We start from the raw sequence: 20,118 nt of genomic DNA, 5'->3' as shown, positions 1-20,118 counted from the left end.
AGTGGATACAGTGCTTTATCTCCATCGCTGCCTCCTCACCCCCAACTCTACTTTGATTTGATCCCTTCCCGCTGAACCCAGATGTGGAAGTGCATTCGCCTGGAGAATCCCTGCCCTGCCTACTTCTTCCTACCCGGGCTCTATGGCTATATACATACCTGGGAGATAGCAGCAGGAGGAGACCATTCAGCCTTTTAATCCTGCTCCACATTCAATGGGAAACAGCTGACCATCCAGCTCAGTCTCCTGTTCCTGCTGTGTTCCAATCCCCTTTCATGACTTTACCTCGAAGAACTATATCTAAGTCCTCCTTTGGCTTCACTGCCTTTTGTTCCAGTGACGTTGCTGTGTTACTGTGTGGGTATAGGCAGGGGTAATGTGATGGTGCTGCCTCCTGGAGGATGCACTCAGCATCCCTCACCATCCTGCAGTAACATCAACTGGGTTTCAGCAACTAGAGATAGAAACCATTTCCAGGATATGGGCATCACTGGCTCAGCCAGCATTTATTCCCATCTCTAGTTACCCTGGAGAAGATGGGAGTGAGCTGCTGTCTTGAACCATTCACAGCCCATTTGGTGCAGATAGACCAACAATGCTGGGAGGGAGAGTGTTGCTGGATTTTGCCCAAGTTATTCTCCATCTTTGGTTCTTCAAATGCTGGTTAACTTAATCACAATCTGCACAGGAGTTTGAGATTTCAGTCTGCAAATCTTCACCATTAAGCACCCTGTATAAACAAGTATGTACAGATTAGAAATTCAGAGCAGAACAATTCTAGCTTCTCTGGAAATCTTTTTTCCCTTTCTTCTGCAAAAGCTGTAACCCTCCAGCCCACTTACTCTCTCCCACCATTCTGCCTCTGCTGTCCCTAATGTACCCACCCCCATTCTCATGGAGTTACTGATAAACAGATCCATGCCAACACTTCCTGTCCTCGTTAGACTCTGCACCCTTTCTGGGTTTACTCCATTTCCCTTCAGTTACTGCAAGTCTATAATGTTACAGCAGGATAAATCAAAGGAAATAAATAGAAAGGGTGGTAGCAGATGCTGGACAGAAGAGGAACCTTCAGTCTGGGAGAATGGGTCAGATCCTTCTTTGTTTCCCATTGGTCGATTCCCAGCATTATGACAAGTTGGGGGTGGATCTTGGGCCCATGTGGGTGTGGTGACACTTTGACCCCCCCCAAACCCATTAATACTACAAGCTGATATGTTCCTCCTCCAGCCAATCACAATGTCAAATGATTTCTGCTAATTACCCCAAAGCACATGCTCCAAAATCCGCCCATATTCTGTACATGTGCAGTTCTGGGCTTCCCCTCACACACGTGGTCCCTGCCTCAGGAATTGTGGGAGTTGTAATCCCCATGAAACCACTGGAGACATGTTTCTGGATAGTGAATGAAAAGTGTGGGCTGGAGGGTGTTGTGTATAGGATCCCCATTCAGACACACAGGACATGTGGGCTGTCACTGTTTTTACTGAGACATCTGCTTCCACAACCTGATTTCTTGGCAATAACCAAGGAGAAACTATGGAGATTAGAAAAAAACTTTAAAGATCAACAGAAAGCTAGATGGGATTGGGGGAGAAAAGCGATGAGTAGCTGTCCCCAAAGCTGGAATAGCAGCTTACACGGCTAGAGGGGAACCTATTGTGTGGGGAAATGTGGCCTCTCATTGTTGAAGCATTTAACTGTTACCATAGAGATAATCCTTATCAAGTTAAAAATCACAGCACGCTCCAAAAGCTTTTACTTCCAAATAAACCTGTTTGACTATAACCTAGTGTTGTGTGATTTATAAGTTTGTCCACCCCACCCCAACACCAGCTCCTCCATATCAGAATCCTGATAGACAGCCCCACTGAAACTGAAGTGCCTGTCAGATACGTGAGGGAACCACAGGGGTGTATGTTTTAACCACAAAGTGCTAAACTGAACTAGACTTTCTAACTGACCGTTGCCATGGAGATAATACTGAGAGAGAGTCTCTATTCAAAGTCCCAAACCACAAAAGGTATAAGAATGGGAGCTTTACATCAGACAGGCGGGGAGTTACCTGATGCTGCTTGGAGTTGTTTTGCATGTACACTATCCAGATAACTGCCATGTCTCATCAATAAGGACTCAAAGAAGACCTCTCAGAGTTCTGTACCTAGTTATTCCTATCCAGTAGGGTTTAGGAATATGAGTACACCGCAGTCAGTCTTCACAGTGGAGGATACGAAGAACATGCCAGTAATTGATAAGGAGACTGAGGAAGGTGAGGACCAAGAAACAATCATTATCACGAAGTGTTAGAGCTGGGCAAGCAAATGGAGCTAAAGGTAGACAAGTCTCTTTGCCCTGATGGAATACATCCCAGGGTGCTCCCAGAGATAGCGGGAGAAATAGTAAATATACTTGGAGTCAGAGTCCTACAGCCGAGACAGGCCCTTTGGCCCAAACTGGTCCATGCTGACCAGAATGTCCATCCACACTAACCCCATTTCCCTGCACTTGGCCCCATCTGCTTCTGACCCTTTCCTATCCAGGTATTTGTCCAAATGTCTTTTACCTGTTGTGAGAGTGTACCCACCTCAACCACTTCCACTGGCAGCTCATTCCATATACATACCACCTTCTGTGTAAAACAGTTGCTCCTCAACTTCCCTTTTAGTCTTTCCCCTCTAACATTCAACTGATGCCGTCCAGTCCTTGATTCCCTGGGAAAAAGACTGAATGCATTCACCTTATCCATGCCTCTCATGGTCTTACACACTTCTAGAACAGTACCCACTCAGTTTCCTCTGCTCTAAACAAAACAATCCTCGCTTGTCCAATCTCTCCCTATAACTCAGACCCCTGAGCCCTGACAACATCCTTTTAAATTGTTCTGCACCTTTTACAGTTTAATAACTGAAACCTACACTGCATTCATCATATTTCCAGTGTTTCCCCACGGCACTGGAACGGACGTGACAACGCCAATGGATTACAATCCATGATCGAGAATGAACTCCTTTACAACAATCCCATTTTCATAGTATTCCCATGGTGCAGGTATCCTTGTGTCTTTCTGGTTGGATGGTTAATTAAAGACTTGTCCTTCTACAAAGCAAAGCTGTGGCTTAATTGTTCCTGGGAAACATGCCATGATTTTTCAGACTTTCAAAAACAAACAAACTCTCTCTCCACAGTCACCACCCTAACATGGACTTGGCTGTACCTCAGTAGTTTTTCCAGTCACACTCTTATTTGGAATATTTGCCCACGGACAGAATACACACCTTTCCTTCCACAGGAAAAGGCCAATGAATATTCAGATCGGCACGGATCAAGGAACTATCAGATCTGAACATGAAGCTCAATTTAAATTTCTCATCCACAAATCCACCCTTTCAGTACCCTACAACTGAGAAAACAACTCACCATATTAATACAGGATGGATCTTTATAAGATAATTATAGTATTAAATTGTAGTTTCTTGTTTCCCAGAGTTTTAACTCTCAATCTAACAATTTCTTTCTTCTGTGAACTGAAATCCAAACCAACCTCCTCACTCCCTTCCTCCACACCTGGTTCTCACACACTCTGTCCTCTCTTTGAATTCAGTTTCCTAGCTCTTGTCTGCGGACTAAGAACCAAACCAATGAGTCTGACTCTGAGTCCACCAGGGTGAGGTGGAGGTGGGGGGGGGGGGGCGGGGGGGGCGTTGTTGGTGAATCCTCTGATGACAACCACCCTGCATACACTGCTTCCTGCACACTCTGGCCAAAACCCGTCTTACTAAAATGAACCGAATTAGAGCTCTAATTGCAGGCCCATCCTTGTCACTTTCCATAAAAACCCTGAATCTTCACAAAGAGTTCTGATAACTTTCTGCAAAATGCTGCACCACTGATAGTCTGATCACATCTCAGGGGGTCAGAAAACGGGCCATTCCCCTGGGTCCTGCTCCCAGATGGAGGAAGATGCCAGTGACAGATAATCCCTCACAACCACAGCCTCCTTCCCAGGCACTGCGCATACTCCCACAATTGGCCAGCACTGTGCCCATACACTGGTCTCCCTCCTACAGCACGTGCTCCCGGTCATACAGGAGTCCGTGTGATTGACAGCAGCTGCTGCACAATATATCAGAATCCCTACAGTGTGGAAACAGGCCCTTCGGCCAAACAAGTCCATACCAACCATCCAAACAGTAACTTGCACAGACCCATTCCCCTACCCTATATTTACCCCTGACTAATGTAACTAATACTATGGGCAATTTAGAATGGCCAATTCACCTGTCCTGCACATCTTTGGATTGGGGGCGGAAACCGGAGCACTCAGAGGAAACCCGCTTAGACACGGGGAGAGGGGGAAAGACTGAGGGCGCGACAGACTGACAGAGAGGGGGACAGAACAATTGGGGGGGGGCGGGGTGACCAACAAAGGGCTGACCGATAGAGAGGGGGGGAAACACAGAGTGAGAGGAGATGATGGAACACAGAGGGGGAAGATGGAGAGTTATTTTATAGATCTACAACTCAACCCTGTTCCTGTTTTGTCCTCCTCAGCGTAATTCCGTCTGAAGGTCACAGAACAACTGTATAGTTTCTGGAAAGTAGAGTTTCAGGGAGATCAGGTGCTGAACGTGGCATTTGGAACATGCTGATCAATAAATGGACTCTGGTTCGATTCCACTGTCTGTGTGGTGTTTGTACATTCTCCCTGTGCGTCTGCGTGGGCTTCCTCTGGGTGCTCTTAATTTCTTCCCACAAATCCAAAGACATGCAGGTTAGCTGGATTAGCTTTGAGTAATGGTAGGTTACAGAGTTAGGGTGGAATGCTGTTCCGATGGTTGGTATGGTCTCATGGGCCGAAAGGCCTGCTTCCACACTGTAGGGATTCTGTCACTGAGTATAGGGGTTAGGAGGTCACATTGTGGCTGAGTAGGGCATTGGTGAGGCCAGTGTTAGAATACTGCATTCAATTGTAGTCTCCCTGATTTCAGAAAGACGGTATCAGAATAGGACTCAACCTCTTAGTGGCAAGTTCTTGGGAAGTGTTGACAAACAAGCAGACCGTGCAGTGTAGGTTGATAGTTCCTTGGAAGTGTGGTTGAGGTAGACAGGTCAGTGAAGGTGGTGTTTGGTATGCTAGCTGTTATTGAGCAGTACATTGAGGATAGGAGTTGGGAGATCATGTTGTTTTGCTTGTACAGTTTCTTGGCTCAGCCACTTTTGAAGTGCCGAGATTGCTTTCAATTCCAGTCTCCCTGCTATAGGAAAGATGCTGGGAAATTGCAAGAGTTCAGAAGAGTTTTACTAGGGTGTTGCCAGTATTGGAACATTTGAACCATAGGGAGAGGCTGAATAGGCTGAGGCTATTTCCCTCCAGCACTGGACACTTTATCGAACTTTATAAAATTATGAGGAGCAATGATAGGGTGAATAGTCATGGTTTCTTTTTTCCCCAGGGTAGGGGAGACCAAACAAATAATGTGAATATTTTTCCCAAGGTGGGAATGACAAATTCTAGAGGAGAGGGACAAAGTTTAAAGGATATGAAAACTGTAACAACTGCACATTCTGTAAACCAGGAAGAGAAACAGAAGATTCTGGAAAAGCTCAGCAGGTCTAGCAGCATCTGAGAAAAGAAATTAGAGTTAACTTTTCTGAGGAAGGGTGCCCAGACCGGAAACTTTAACTGATTTTTCTTCACAGATGCTGCATGACCTGCTCAGCATTTCCAACAATACCTGTGCAAGTTTCAAGGGAGTTGTGTCAGACAAGTGCCTTGTGCAGATGCTGATAAGTGACTAGAATGTATTCTCCTGGGAAATGGGAAAAGCAGAAACAATCACAGTTTAAGAGGCAATCGGACAGACACATAAGCAGGCATAGGTTATCAGGGATATGGATCATGTTACAAGCAGATGGAATTAGTTTGGGATGGCATTATGATCTGCACAGACACGATGGGCTGATTACTCTGGTGCTGTAACTGTTATGTTTTCCAGGGGTTAGAATGTTTTTTGAAGTAACAAAAATGATTGATGAGGGCAGACTGGTCGACATGATCAACGTGGACTTTAGTAAGGCATTCGGCAAGCTTTCTCATGGAGACTGGTTAGCAAGGTTAGGTCTCATGGAATAAAGCAGAAACCAGCTATTTGAGTACAGAACTGGCTCAAAGGTAGAAGACAGAGAGTGGTGGCGGAGGGATGCTTTTCAGACAGGAGGCCTGTGGAGTGTCACAAGGATTGGTGCTGTATCTATTATTTTCCGTCATTTATATCAATGATTTGAATGTAAACACAGGAGGTATTAGTAATTTTGCAGATGACGCCAAAATTGGAGGTTTAGTGGACAGCGAAAAAGATGACCAAGGCTGCAATGTTTCCTGCAGGTGTCACCATTTCAGATGCTGCCCGACCTGCTGGGGATCTCCAGCACTTCTTGGGTTTGTTGCAGAATCCCACCATTTTGCTGAAGCACTGGAGACAGATAGCTGTACAGCTCCAGATTTTGTTGACTCTGATTCCTGGGATGTCAGGACTGATGGATGAAGAGGGACTCAATCCTCGTTTAATCCTCCTTTCCTTTGGTTTTCGGAGCCGCTGACTACATCACTAATATTCTACCTCCCACTCTCTGTCCTGAATCTGACCCATCTAACCTGACACTTTAGCTCCCACCCCCTGCCAGACTAGTTAATACCTCACCAATGGAACTGGCAATAGCGCCCCCCCCCCCCCTCCCCAGGAGATTTGACCCAGCTCTGCCCAGGGGTAACCGGTCAGGCTGGTACAGTTCCCACCTAACCCAGAAACGCTCCCAATGCCTGAAGAATCTAAACCCTTCCATGGTACACCATTTCTCCAGCCACACATCCAGCTGATCTACCCTCTTATTCCTGCTCTCACTAGCACATGGCACTGGGAGCAAGTCTGACATCATTTCATTTCAGGAGCTGCATTATAATGTGTCCCTGCTCTCCCAATATCCAGCTTTCAAACACTCATCCCTTTGTTTCATGCTGTCGTTGGTATTGATGTGTTCTCCAACCACGGGCTGTTTACCCTCCAGCTCCAGAATGTCCTGTAGCTGCACCATGATATCGCGGATCCTATCACCAGGGAGATAACATACCATCCTGGATTCATGGCTGTGGCCATAGAAGTGCCTGTCTGTATCACTGACTATTGAATCCCCTGTCACTATCTTTCTTCCCGTTCTGGGCAGCAGAGCTATCTACGGTGTCATGAAATTGGCTGTTGCTGATTGCCTCTGAGACCAACACATACGCACACACCCACACGAATCCCAAGCGGTATACAGTATCTGTTTGGGAAGGGAATAACCACTGGGAACTCCTGCACTTCCTTCCTGAGCCTTTTACTTGATCTGATGGTCCCCCATTCCCTTTCTGCCTGTGTAACCCTCACCTGCAGTGTGACTAACTCACTGAACATGCTGTCCATAACATTCTCAGTATTGCAGATGCTCCACAGTGAGTCCACTCACAGCTCCAGGTCTGAAAAGCAGTTTCCCAGTAGCTGCTGATGGGCACATTTCCTGCACACATAGCCCGTCAGGGACACTGGAAACATCCCTAATTTTCCCACATTGTACAAGAGGAGCACACCATGGGTCTGAGGGCTCCTGTCACACAGGCTCTCTAGATTCAGCTAGTTACTCCCATTTAGAGAATTTAAATGAGCGAGCAATCTTCCTACCCTTCAAACATTGTAATCAAAATCCCGTATTCTTTACTTAAGTTGATACGTTATACCTTAAAAACTGTTACAAAATTTCCACAGGTATCGCTTACAAACTGGCTGTTACCTTTGGGACCATGTGAATTTCTGAATGGGCTGAAACAAAACGGAGTTTCAGCTTCACATTCTCCCTGTCCCACCTCGCTCTGTTTACACCCAACTCCAAAATACTCATTGAGCCAAGCAGCCCTCACAGTGCAGCCCTGTCATTGTCATTGTCTGCTCACCCCTACACTGCCCTCAGCCTCCTGTACTGTTCCAATACATCTCAATGGGAGCTCAGGAAAGCATCTCATCTTTCAATTCAATCCTTTGTAGCCCCAGAGTCAACATGGACCTCAGCAGTTTCTGGGTGAACAGACAGTTGTTAGAATCTGGAACATTCCACCTAAAACAGTACTGGAATTTGTGTTTATAAGGAGCTGCAGGGAATTGAAAATAAGGAGTTTACAGGTTAGCATCATGAAGTGGGTGATTGGGACTAAATCTGACAGTCCCTACAAAGAGACGAAGTGCAATCTGGACAAATCTATGCTCCCCCTCAGACCAAAACAGACCCTGAGCTTCCAGTTGCCTGCCATTTTAACACACGAGCCTGTTCCCTGGCCAACATCTGTCTCATTCTTAATGCAGTGTTCCAGGGAAGCTTGATGCAGAACACTCCAGAACATACCAAATGGCCCTGTATTTCAAGGACAGCAATTTCCCCTCCCATGTGGTCAACAATACCCTTCAGTGTATCTCCACCACTTCCTGCACCTCTGCTCTTGAACCCCACCCTCCAACCGCAGCAAGGATAGAACCCCCAAGTCCTCGCTTTTCAGCCAGATACAACACATCATCCTCTGCCATTTCCACCACCGACAATCAGACCCCACCAGAGATATCTTTCCCTCCACACCCCTTTCAGCATTCCTCAGAGACCATTCCCTGTGACTTCCGCATTAGATCCATGCTCCCCACCAACCCATCCTCCACTCCCAACACCTTTGCCTGCCATTGCAAGAGGTGTGAAACCTGTGCCCACACCTTCCCCTCACCTCCATCCAAGACACCAGAGGTCCCTTCCACATCCAGCAGAGATTTTCCTGTACATTGAATAACCTCATCTATTGTGTTCATTGCTCTCTACAATGGGGAGACAGGACGCCAACTTGCAGAATGTTTCAGGGAACCTTTCTGGGAGACGTGCACCAATCAACCCCACTGTCCTGTGGTCAACCATTTCTACAACCCACCCTCTCACTCTGCCAAGGACATGCATGTCCTGGGCCACCTCCACCACAAAATCCTAGCTACATGACTCCTGGAGCAAGAATACCTCATCTTCTACCTTGGGACCCTTTAAGTACAGAATCAATGTTTCATCATTTCCCCTCCCCCCACCATATCCCAGATCCAGCCCTCCAACTCAGCACCACCCTCTTGAACAGTCCCACCTGTCCATCTTCCTTCTTAATTACCCACTCCACCCTCTCACCATTACCCTCCACCAGCATCTTCCTATCGCCTTCCCAACTACCTTCTCGCCAGCCCCACACACACATCCTATTATCTGTCAACCCTCTTCCCCACTCAGAATCCTGCTGAAGGGCTCAGGCCCAATATGTCAATTCTCCTGCTCCTTGGATACTGTCTGACCGGCTGTACTTCTCCTGCGCCAAACTTTAACGTAAGCTGGAAGAACAAACCTCATTTTGTACTTGGGGGACCCTTCAGGCCTCTGACCTTAAAACTGAATTCATTAATTTTAGGTCCTAAGTCTCCCACGTCCTTGCGCCCTAGTGGCCCACCCCACACACCAGGCCTTGTTATTACATAGCCTGCCATTACACATTACCTATGGTTAGTCACTAACAGTCTCCATTAACATCTATTCACTCTCCACCAGCCAGATCATTATTCATTCCTTTGTCCAATTGCTGCTATATCTCTTTTTGGACTATATCACCACCTATCATTTACTCCTTAACCCCTACCTTCTGCATATAAACTGACATTTTTTCTCAGTGACATCAGTTCTGAGGAAGGGTCAGCGGATCCAAAATGTTAACTCTGATTTCTCTTCACAGGTGCTGCCAGACCTGCTGAGCTTTTCCAGTACCTTCTGGTTGTTGTTTCTGATTTAAGCATCCACAGTTCTTTTGGTTTTCATTTACTGGGAGTTTCTAATTCAGGTCTAGCAGCCTACATCATGAGTTGAGAAACCCTCCCAGTCCACACTAACTCCATTTCTCTCCCACTCCCTTCACACTCACTGGGTCTCTTCCCAACCCCTGCCCAGTGACACTGCACGTGCACAGCTCATGGTCACATGTTGGCAACACCCCTCATTCACTCCCATTGGCTGGAGGATTACATCTAGTCTCCTATTGTTCTGAAGCTGCCGTCAATCAGCCAGGCCCCATTGTGACATGAGTGGTGGGATCCTCCCAGGAGTGTGGGAGGCTGAGGGGTAACCTCATAGAGAGGTTTATAAAATCATGGGAGGCATTGATGAGATAAATAGACAAGGTCTTTTCCCTGGGGTGGGGGAGTCCAGAACTAGAGAGCATAGGTTTAAGGTGAGAGGGGAAAGATATAAAAGGGACGCAAGAGACTACTTTTTTCATGTAGAGATGGTGCGTGTATGGAAGCTACTGTCAGGGGAAGTGGTGGCAGCTAGTACAGTTACACCATTTGAAAGGCATCTGGATGTGTATGAATAGGAAGGGTGTAGAGGCATATGAGCCAACTGCTGCCATATCATACTAGATTAGGATAGGATATCTGGTCGGCACGGACGAGTTCGACTGAAGGGTCTGTTTCCGTGCTGTATATGTCTGTGGCTCTGCTCTGGGATGAGTTTCATCATTCACAGTGAATGGGGCAGTATCACAGAGCACAGGGGTTGGGGGCTATTCAGCCCATTGCGGCTATACTCTCTCCCTCTGGACATGCTGCCAATCTGCCCTTCCTCCCCTCCCATTTACCCGTAGCACTCCAAATTTATCCTCAAATAGTTAAATTCCGAGATGTACAGCACAGAAACAGACCATTCAATCCAACTCATCCATGCCACCCATTTATCCCAAATTAATCTTGTCCCATTTGCCAGCACTTTGCCCATATCCTTCTAAACTTTTCTTAATCACGTACCCAGTCAGATGCCTTTCAAATGTTGTAATTGTACCAGCCTCCACACTTCCTCTGGCAGCTCATTCCATATTCAGCTTGAAAACATTGCCCCTAAGATCCCTTTAAAATCTCTTGCCTCACACCTTAGGCTTGTGCCCTCTAGTTTTGTACTCACTTAACCTTGGGAAAAGACCCTGGTTGTTCACCCTATCCATGTCCTTCACGATTTTATGTACCTCGAAGGTCATCTCTCAGCATCTGATGCTCCAGGGAAAACAGCCCCAGCCTATTCAGCTTCTCACTATAGCTCAAATCCTCAACCCTGGCAACACTTGTGCACATCTTTTCAGAATCCTTTCATGTTCTGTAATATCACTCCTACAGCAGGGAGACCAGGACTGAAAGCAGAATTCCAGATGTGGCTGAATCAATGTCCTGTAGAGCTGCAAAACAATGTCCCAACTCCAATACTCAATGCACTGACCAAGTACACCAAACGCCTCCTTCACTACCCTGCCTATCCATGATTCCACTTTCAAAGAACTATCAACCTGCACGACAAGGTCTCTTTGTTCAACAACACTCCCCAGGACCTTCCCATTAAATGGATAAGTCCTGGCCTGATTTGTTTTTTCAAAATGCAGCACCTCACATTTATCTGAATTCACTCCACCTGCCACTCCCCAGCCCATTTGATTGAAGTCCCATTGTACTCTGAGGTAACCTTCTTCCCGATCCACTTCCTCCAGATCCAATTTGGTGTCTATGTAAAGTCACGAACCATAGGAATCATTGATATAAATGATGAAAAGCAGTGAACCCTGCACCGATCCTTCCACCATATTGCTCATCACAGGCTTCCAGTCCGAAAGGCAACCCTTCACCACTATCCTCTGTCTCCAACCTTACAGCCAATTTTATATCCAAATAGCTAGTTCTTCCACCTTGAATGTCTTTCTGAAGTCCAAGTTAGTGATTTCCATACACAAAGCCATGCTGACTGTCCCTAATCATTTCTTACCTTTCCAATTACATCTAAATCCTATCCCTGAGAAGCCCTTCCAACAACTTACCTGACTCCAGGCTCACCAGTGTATTGTTCCCTGACTTTTCCTCATCACCTTTCTCAAATAATGGCGCCAGTCTTCCAGCACCTCGGTGATACAAATATCTCAGCGAGGGACCCAACTATCACTTCCCTAGCTTCCCACAAAGTTCTGGGATTCACCTGATCATGTATCAGGGATTTATCAATCTTGATGCATTATACAAGTTCCAGTGCCTCATAACTTATATGGACACTTGTCAAGTTATCCCTATTTATTTCTCCAAACTCTCTCACTTCCATATCCTCCTTCAGTAAAAGCGGACATGAAATACGCAGATAGTATCTCACCTGCCTCCTGCAGATCCATAGACAATTTTGTTGATCTTTGAGGGTCCCTATTCTCTGCCTGGTTACTCTTTTGTCCTTAGTGTATTTCTAGAATCTCTTTGGATTTTCCCCAAACCCATTTCACAAAGCTCTCTCGTCCCCTTTTTGCCCTCTTAGTTTCCCTCCAGTATACTCCTACTGCCCCTATATACCTCTAGGTATTCACACAAACCCAGCTGTCTGGACTTGCCATATCCCCCTTCATTTTCTTGACCAGAGCCACAATTCCTCTTGACAGCAGCATTCCTTACACCTCCCAGCCTCGGCCTTAACAGGAACATACTGTCTATATACTCATTGTCGCAGGCCTATGGGGGCAATGGCAGATGAAGACAGAGAAACAATCAATCATTCTCAGTAAAGAGGCAGTGCTGGGAAAGATACCAGCCGAAAGGTAGATGGGTCTCCTGGCCGTGATGGAATGCATCCCCGGGGACTGTAAGGAATGGCAGTGGGTAAATAGCAAATACACTCGTGATAATTCACTAACATTTGCTGACTCTGGGACGGTTCTAACAGATTGGAAAGCTGCAAATGTGATGCCAATATTTTAAAATGGACGTGTCAGCATAACTTCTGTAGTGGGGGAAATGTCTGATCTCTCAAGAAAGAAATAGTGAGCTATGTGGATAGAAATTGTCTCATCGAGCAGACACAGCATGGATTCATGAAAAGTGGACGACACTAAGATGAGTGGTAGAGCAATGTGTGCAGAGGCCACTGTCAGTCTGCACAGGGATACAGAGAGGTTAATTGAGTGGTTAAGGGTCTGGCAGATGGAGGACAATGTTGGGATATGTGAGGTCATCCATTTTGGTCGGACTAACAACAAACTGGATGATGAAATGGTGAAAACGTGCAGCATGCTGCTGTACAGAGGGAGCTGGGTGTCCTTGTGCATGAATCACAGGAAGCTGGTTTGCAGGTACAGCAGGTCATTAAGGCAGTGAAGGGAATATTGTCCTTCATTGCTAGAGGGATGGTTATGCTGCAGCTGTACAGGGGGCTGGGGAGGCCACACCTGGAGTACTGTGTACAGGTTTTCGTCCCCTACTTCAGGAAGGATGTAATGGCGCTGGAGGGGGTGCAGAGCAGGGTCACTAGTTTGAGTCTGGAGTTGAAAGGGTTGCCTTCTGAGCAGAGATTGACAAAACTGGCATGATCCTCATTGGAATTTAGAATAATGGGAGATTGTATAGGAAAAATATAAAATTATGAAAGGAGTAGATAAGATAGAAGCAGGGAGGTCATTTCCACTGTGGACTGGACAAACTATGGTGCATAGCGACAAAATAAGGGGGTATCAGATTTAGGACTGAGTTCAGGAGAAACTTCTTCAGCTAAAGGGTTGTGAATCTGTGGAATTCCCAGCTGATTGAAACAGTTGAGACTTTCATCTTGAATGTCTTTAGGTCAAAATGTAGATTTACGAACAGGAAAGGAATTAAAGGTTATGGGAGAGAGCAGTAAAGTGGAGCTGAGATCAGCCCTGATCTTATTGAATGGCAGAGCAGGCTGGAGGGGCCAGATGGCCTCCTCCTGCTCCTATTCCTTATGTTACGTTCCCACTTTTCAGCCGTCCCTTTACCTGGGAATAGCAAAGAAGTATTGAAAGATTTTATCTTGTTCAATCACAATGCACCTTATCCAATTTAGAACAGCAACTTTTAGATCTGGTCTATTCTTTTTTGGAACTATTTTAAAACTATTATAATTATCAGAGAATCCAGACAGTGGGGAAGCAGGTCATTCAGCCCATCACATCCGCACTGACCCTCAGAGACTCCCACCCTACCCATGTAATGCTGCCTTTCCCATGGATAATCCACCCAACCTGCACATCCCTGAACACTGTGGGTAATTCAGCCTGGATAATCCACCTAACCTGCACATCTTTACATAGTGGGAGGAAACCAGAGCAATCAGATGAAACACACGCAGATATTAACAATAAGGTGATCAATCCTTTCTTATTTCCCAGTTCCGTCCAAATAATTTCACTGAACTTACTCCCATGAATATCGTCCCCAAGCACAACTCTAATGCTATCCCTAACCAAAAACACCACTCGTCCTCCTCTCTTGTCCCCCTTTCTATCCTTCCTATAGCATCTATACCCTGGAACATACAGCTGCCAGTCACATCCATCCCTGAGTCATATTTCTATAATACCGATGATATCCCAGTCCCATGTTCAAACCATAACCTGAGCTCATCTGCCTTCCCTGTCAGGCCTCTTGCATTGAAGTAAATGCAGTGTAACTGCTCGGTTCTACCACGTTCTGCCTTGACTGTTTGATTTCTGAACTGTACCAGCCTCAGACTTACCTCCTTTCTCACTATCTCTTTAGGTTTACCCCCACTCCCTCTGGTTTAATGCCTCCCGAGTAGTACTAGCAAATCTCCCTGCCTGGATATTAGTCACCTTCCAATTCAGGGACAATCCATCCTTCTTATTCAAGTCACTTCTACTCCAGAGGAGAATTCAATGACCAAAAGATGTGAATCCTTCTGCCCTACACCAGATCTTTAGCCAATCATTCATCTCCTCCATCCTGCTATTCCTACTCTCACTAGCATGTAGCATTGGGAGTAATTCAGATATTACGACCGAGTATCTACTTTTTTATATTCCAGGCTAATTTGCTATATTCTCTCATCAGGACCTATCTTTTTCTCTTCCTGTGTCATTGGTACCAATGTCCAATGACCTCCCACTGGTTATTCTACCCTTTAAAGAATATTCTGCCACCAATCTTTTCTGAACCTTTCAAGTTCCACAACATCCTTCTGATAGGTGGAGAACAGAATTGCACTCAATATTGTAAGAGTGGCCAAACCAATGTCCTGTACAGCCACAACATGACTGCCCAACTCCTGTACTCACTGCTCTGACCAATAATGTAAATCATACCAATCACCTTCACTATCCTATCCACCTGCGACTCTACTTTCAAGGAATTATGAACCTGCACTGTAAGGAAACTTTGCTCAGTAACACTCCCTCGGACCTGACCATTAAGTCTATCAGTCCTGCTAGGCTTTGCTTTTCCAAAAAGCAGCACCTCACATTTATCTAAATTAAACTCCATCTGCCACTCCTCAGCCCATTTCCCCATCTGATCAAGATCCCATTGAAACCTGAGGTACCCTTCTTCACTGCCCACTACACCTCCAATTTTGGTGTCACCTGGAAACTTACTAACAATACCTCCTATGTTCACATCCAAATCATTTATATAAATGATGAGAAGTAGTGGACCCAGCACCGACCCTTGTGGCACTCCAGTGGTCACAGTCCTCCAGTCCGAAAAACAACCTTCTACCACCACCCTCTGTCTTCTACCTTTGAGGCAGTTCTATATTCCAAATGGCTAGTTCTCCTGGTATGGTGAGATCTCATCTTGCTAACTAGTCTTCCATGGCGAACCTTGTCGAACGCCTTACTGAAGTCCATATAGATCCCATCTACCGCTCTGCCCTCAAAAATCCACTTTCTTACTTCTTCATAAAACAGCTCAGTCAAGTAAGTGACATGATTTCCCGCACACAAAGCCATGCTGACTATCCCTAATCAGTCCTTGCTTTTCCAAATACATGCAAATCCAGTCCCTCAGGGTTCCCTCCAACAACTTGTCTGGCACCAACATCAGGCTCACAGGTCTGTAGTTCCCGGGCTTGTCCAAACCGCCTTCATTAAACAGTATCATCATATTAACCAACCCCCAGTCTTCTGGCACCTCAGCTGTGACTATCGCTGATACAAAAATCTCAGCAAGGGGCCAGCAATCACTTCCCTAGCTTCCTACAGAATTTTAGGACACACCTGATGAAATCCTGGGCATTTATCCACCTTTCTGCGTTCCAAGACATCCAGTACCACCTTCGCTGTAATATGGACATTTTTCAAGGTGTCACCATCGATTTCCAACATTCTATATCTTCCATATCCTTCTCCACAGTAAATGCTGATGCAAAATACTTGTTTAGTATCCCCTCCCCACCCCATCGCCTGCAGATCCACACACAGGCTGCCTTGCTGATCCTTGAGGAGCCCTATTCTGTCTCTAGTAACCCATTTGCTCTTAATGTATTTATAAAAACCCTTTGGATTGTCCTTACCCTATTCGCCAAAACTGTGTCCTGTCCCCTTTTTGCCTTACTGATTTTCCTCTTAAGTATACTTCTATTGCCTTTATACTAGAAGGATGTTCTGGATTGGAATAAATGCCAAATATTTCATCTTGATAAAAGGGCAGGACTTACACTGATTAAAAGTCGGGCCTTGCATAGTGATATAGAACAAAGAGACCTCGGGGTTCAGATCTTTGCAGTTTATGTCACATGTAGACAGGGTTGTTCAGAAGATGTATAGCACACTTGCCTTCATTGCTCACACCTTTGAGTATAGGAGTTGGGACATTACATTGAGGTTGTACAGGATGTTGGTGAGGCCTCTTCTGGAATACTGTGCTCAGTTCAGGTTGTGCTGTTATAGGACAGATGTTATTAAGTCGGAGTGGGTTCAGAAGAGATTTACCAGGATGTTGATGGGAATGGATGCTTTCGGTTATAAGGAGAGGCTAGGTAGGCTGGGACTCTTTCACTGGGGTGTAGGAGGCTGAGGGGTGACCTTATTGGAGGTTTATAAAATCCTGAAGAGTATAGGTAATGTGAACAGCAGGTGCCCTTTCCAGGAGGGGGCGCGATTCAAGAGTGGGTGAGAAAAGGAAGACCCTAAAAAGACGTTCCGGATTTTACTTTTTGTTTTTGTACAGAGAGTGATTCACATGTGGAATAAACTAGCAGAGGACGTGGTAGCTGTGAATACAATTACAATTTAAGGGTGGCACAGTGGCTCAATGGTTAGCACTGCTGCCAGGGACACAGGTTCAATTCCTGCATTGGGTGGCTGTCCATGCGGAGTTTGGATATGCTTCCCCGTGTCAGCGTGAGTTCCTCCAGGTGCTCCCGTTTCCTCCCACAAGCCACAGATGTACAGGGTAGGTGAACTGGCCGTGCTCAATTGCCCATAGTGTTCAGGGATGATTGGGTTTAGTGAATTAGTAAGGGGTAAATGTAGAGTAAAACGGTAGGGGAATGGGATTCTAAGAGGAAAAAAGCATTTGGACCTGTATATCGATAGGGAATGCTTGGATGGATTTGGACTAAGTGGAGGTAGATGCGATTAGTTCAGTTCGAATTTATGGTTGACACGGACTGGTTGGAACACAGGGTGTGTGTCAGTGCTGTATAACGTTCTGACTCTATCGCTCGTTATCTCTGTAAATTCCTCTATGCTCGGAACTCTCCGTCAATGCCACCTCATCCAGTCTTACAACTCTTCCTTATCTCGATAATTCCTCTCCAGCCTCAAAACTCAAAAAAGTCTATCAGAAATATCTCTATCTCTGTAACATCCTCAATCCTCAGAATCCTCTCCAACTTTCATCTCCTCCAGCTTCATTACTCTCCCTATCTCTAATCCCCTCCAGTCTCTCAAAGCTCTGCTATATGTGCCTTTTTTATTTCCAGCCTTCAGGATTCCCAATGTTTATTTCTCACTTGATGACGGCCCTTTCCGATTCTGTGCTGAGCTTCTGAATTCTTCCTTAAACCTCTCAATCTCCTTTTCCTCCCAAAACATCGGCCAATCATCTGTCATCTACTCTAGTATCACCCTTTCTGACCTGAAGTCCAATGGAGCCTGTCATATTCCTATAATAAACATCTTAGCGGTCTACAGAACAGAAAAAGGCTCTGGTAGTACATCGGGTCTGTGACAAAGAAAACTACCACCTAACTGTCCTCATCTATTTTCCAATAATTGTGGAAAAGTCTCATCTATCATGGCATTGCAAGTGCACACTAAATACATCTCAAATGCTACCGGGATTTCTGTGTCTCCCACCCTTACAGACAGTGAGGTTCAATGCAACTGTTGCTCGATGATGACATCACCCACAGGAACACAGAGCAGCTGGGTCTGTGCAAACCAGAGATCACCCACACATTGGGAAGGATGGCAGGGTCCCTGAGAGGGGGCATAGGAGATTTACCAGGATGGTACAAGGAATGGGGGATTTTAGTTGCAGAGACATGGGTGTTGTTAATACATATCAAGAATATCCATCTACAATAGATGGACTCTTGTTCTCAACCTCTCCCCTTGCCTGGGCTGTGGTAACCTTCAGGTTAAACCCACCACCAGACATTTCTCCCTAATGAGACAGCAGCCCTATGGTCTGGTCAGACAATGCTGCCTTACCTTTTACACAGTGATGCCACTGTACCCTGGGGATGGGGAGAGGGAACGCTGAAGGTGGTGGATGGGACACCACTCAGGCACAGTGCTTTGTCCTGGAGGATGTTCACTTTAATATTGTTGGGGTCTGCACTGATGCAGGCAAGTGGAGAATGTTCCAACACAATCCTGATGTGTGCCTTATAGGGAGCAAACAGACATTGGGGAATCAGGGGTTTGGGGAAACAGATTGTTCTCCTTGTAGCAGAGGAAATTGCGGGTGCCCTGTGACAGAGGGGTTTACAGATTTAGAATAATCCACCTTACACTCATGAGTTCATCAGAAAAGGATTACAGGACACATATTGAAGACTTGGGGGAGATCTACTGAGAGTGTGGGGTGATTCAAAAGAGGACATTTATGCAGCAAATGGGAATGAGCTGGAATACAATACTCACACACAATGTGAATATCCAGCTCCTGATGAATTGAGTAATTTTGTCACAGTTTGGCGTTACAATTACTGAGATTACCATCTGAATGTCCACCTGTAATACACGTTTATAAAACTGTCACTGTCAGTTCATTTAAGAAACTCTCACCACCCCCTCCTCCTGGCCCAGGATGACTGGACACATTACCCCTTGTGGGGGTCAGCAGTTAGTTCAGGGGGAAATCTGTATGGGTTTCTGTGAGTTTCCACACTGGGTCTTCATGTGACTGAACAGGGCAGATCTTTGACACATGGGACACAATGTTTCAAGAGTCAGTGCGATGTGGAGAGCAGGATGTGTGCTTCCTTTTCTTTCCTTCCGTGCTGCTGCTGTGCCTCATCAATTAGACAGGGGGGGGGGGGGTGAAAGGCTCATGCAGCTCGATGGGCAAGTTGTCTCCATTCTGACCCATGAGCAGCAAGCTCCTCCCAGTCATTCCAAAGAGTCTCTCTGAAAAGGTAACAACTGCTTCCCACTGCCCAGTGCTCCCAGGAAATGTTTAGAAGAATGAGCGGGGAAATCTCTGAGAAAAGGCAGAACGGTAAAGTTCCAAAAGGATTATAAACAGTTTACAGAGAGGGATTCATTGGAGAAGTGGGCAACAAGTTAGCAAATGGAGCATAATTTGGGAAATTGTGAAGTTGCTCATTTTGGAGGAGATAATAAAAGAACAGAGTGCTATGTAAATGGTGGAAACTGTCGAAAGCTGCACCACAAAGGGACCAGGGGTAATTGCGTAGGAAACACAGTTATAACAGGGAATCAGGATGGGGAATGGAACGTTGTTTCTTATTACAAGGAGTTTTCAGTGTAAGTGTTTGGAGTATATACCTGAGAGTAACTTTACAAAGTGCGAGTGAGACCACATCTGGAGTAATGACAGAAGTTTTGGTCCCTTTATTTAAGGGAATACATAATTTCATCCGAGGCATTTCAGAAAAGATTAACTGGGATGATCCCTGGCTTGTAGGGATTATCTTTTAAGAAAAGGCTGAAAATGTTGGGACTCTACTCACTGGATTTGGGAAGAATGAGAGGTGATCTCATTGTAACATGCAGGATTCTTAAGG

General features: G+C 45.7%; 1 long non-coding RNA gene across 3 annotated transcripts in view; it reads right to left on the bottom strand.

Annotated features, from left to right (window-relative positions):
* LOC132809348 (uncharacterized) overlaps positions 1 to 20,118 on the bottom strand; it is a 40,668-nt gene that overhangs the window by 5,577 nt on the left and 14,973 nt on the right. Inside the window, exon 5 of one of the 3 annotated variants that reach the window (XR_009642266.1) lies at positions 521 to 730. The exons of 1 other annotated variant lie outside the window; for it this stretch is intronic. This is a non-coding gene — a long non-coding RNA (uncharacterized LOC132809348). Of the gene's footprint in view, positions 1 to 520; positions 731 to 19,025; positions 19,103 to 20,118 lie in introns of those variants that run through there. One more of the 3 variants, XR_009642267.1, reaches the window with a different exon arrangement.

This window comes from Hemiscyllium ocellatum, unplaced genomic scaffold (assembly GCF_020745735.1).
Source record: "Hemiscyllium ocellatum isolate sHemOce1 unplaced genomic scaffold, sHemOce1.pat.X.cur. scaffold_1087_pat_ctg1, whole genome shotgun sequence".
NCBI lineage: Eukaryota > Metazoa > Chordata > Chondrichthyes > Orectolobiformes > Hemiscylliidae > Hemiscyllium > Hemiscyllium ocellatum.
This window is presented reverse-complemented; position numbering and strand designations above follow the sequence as displayed.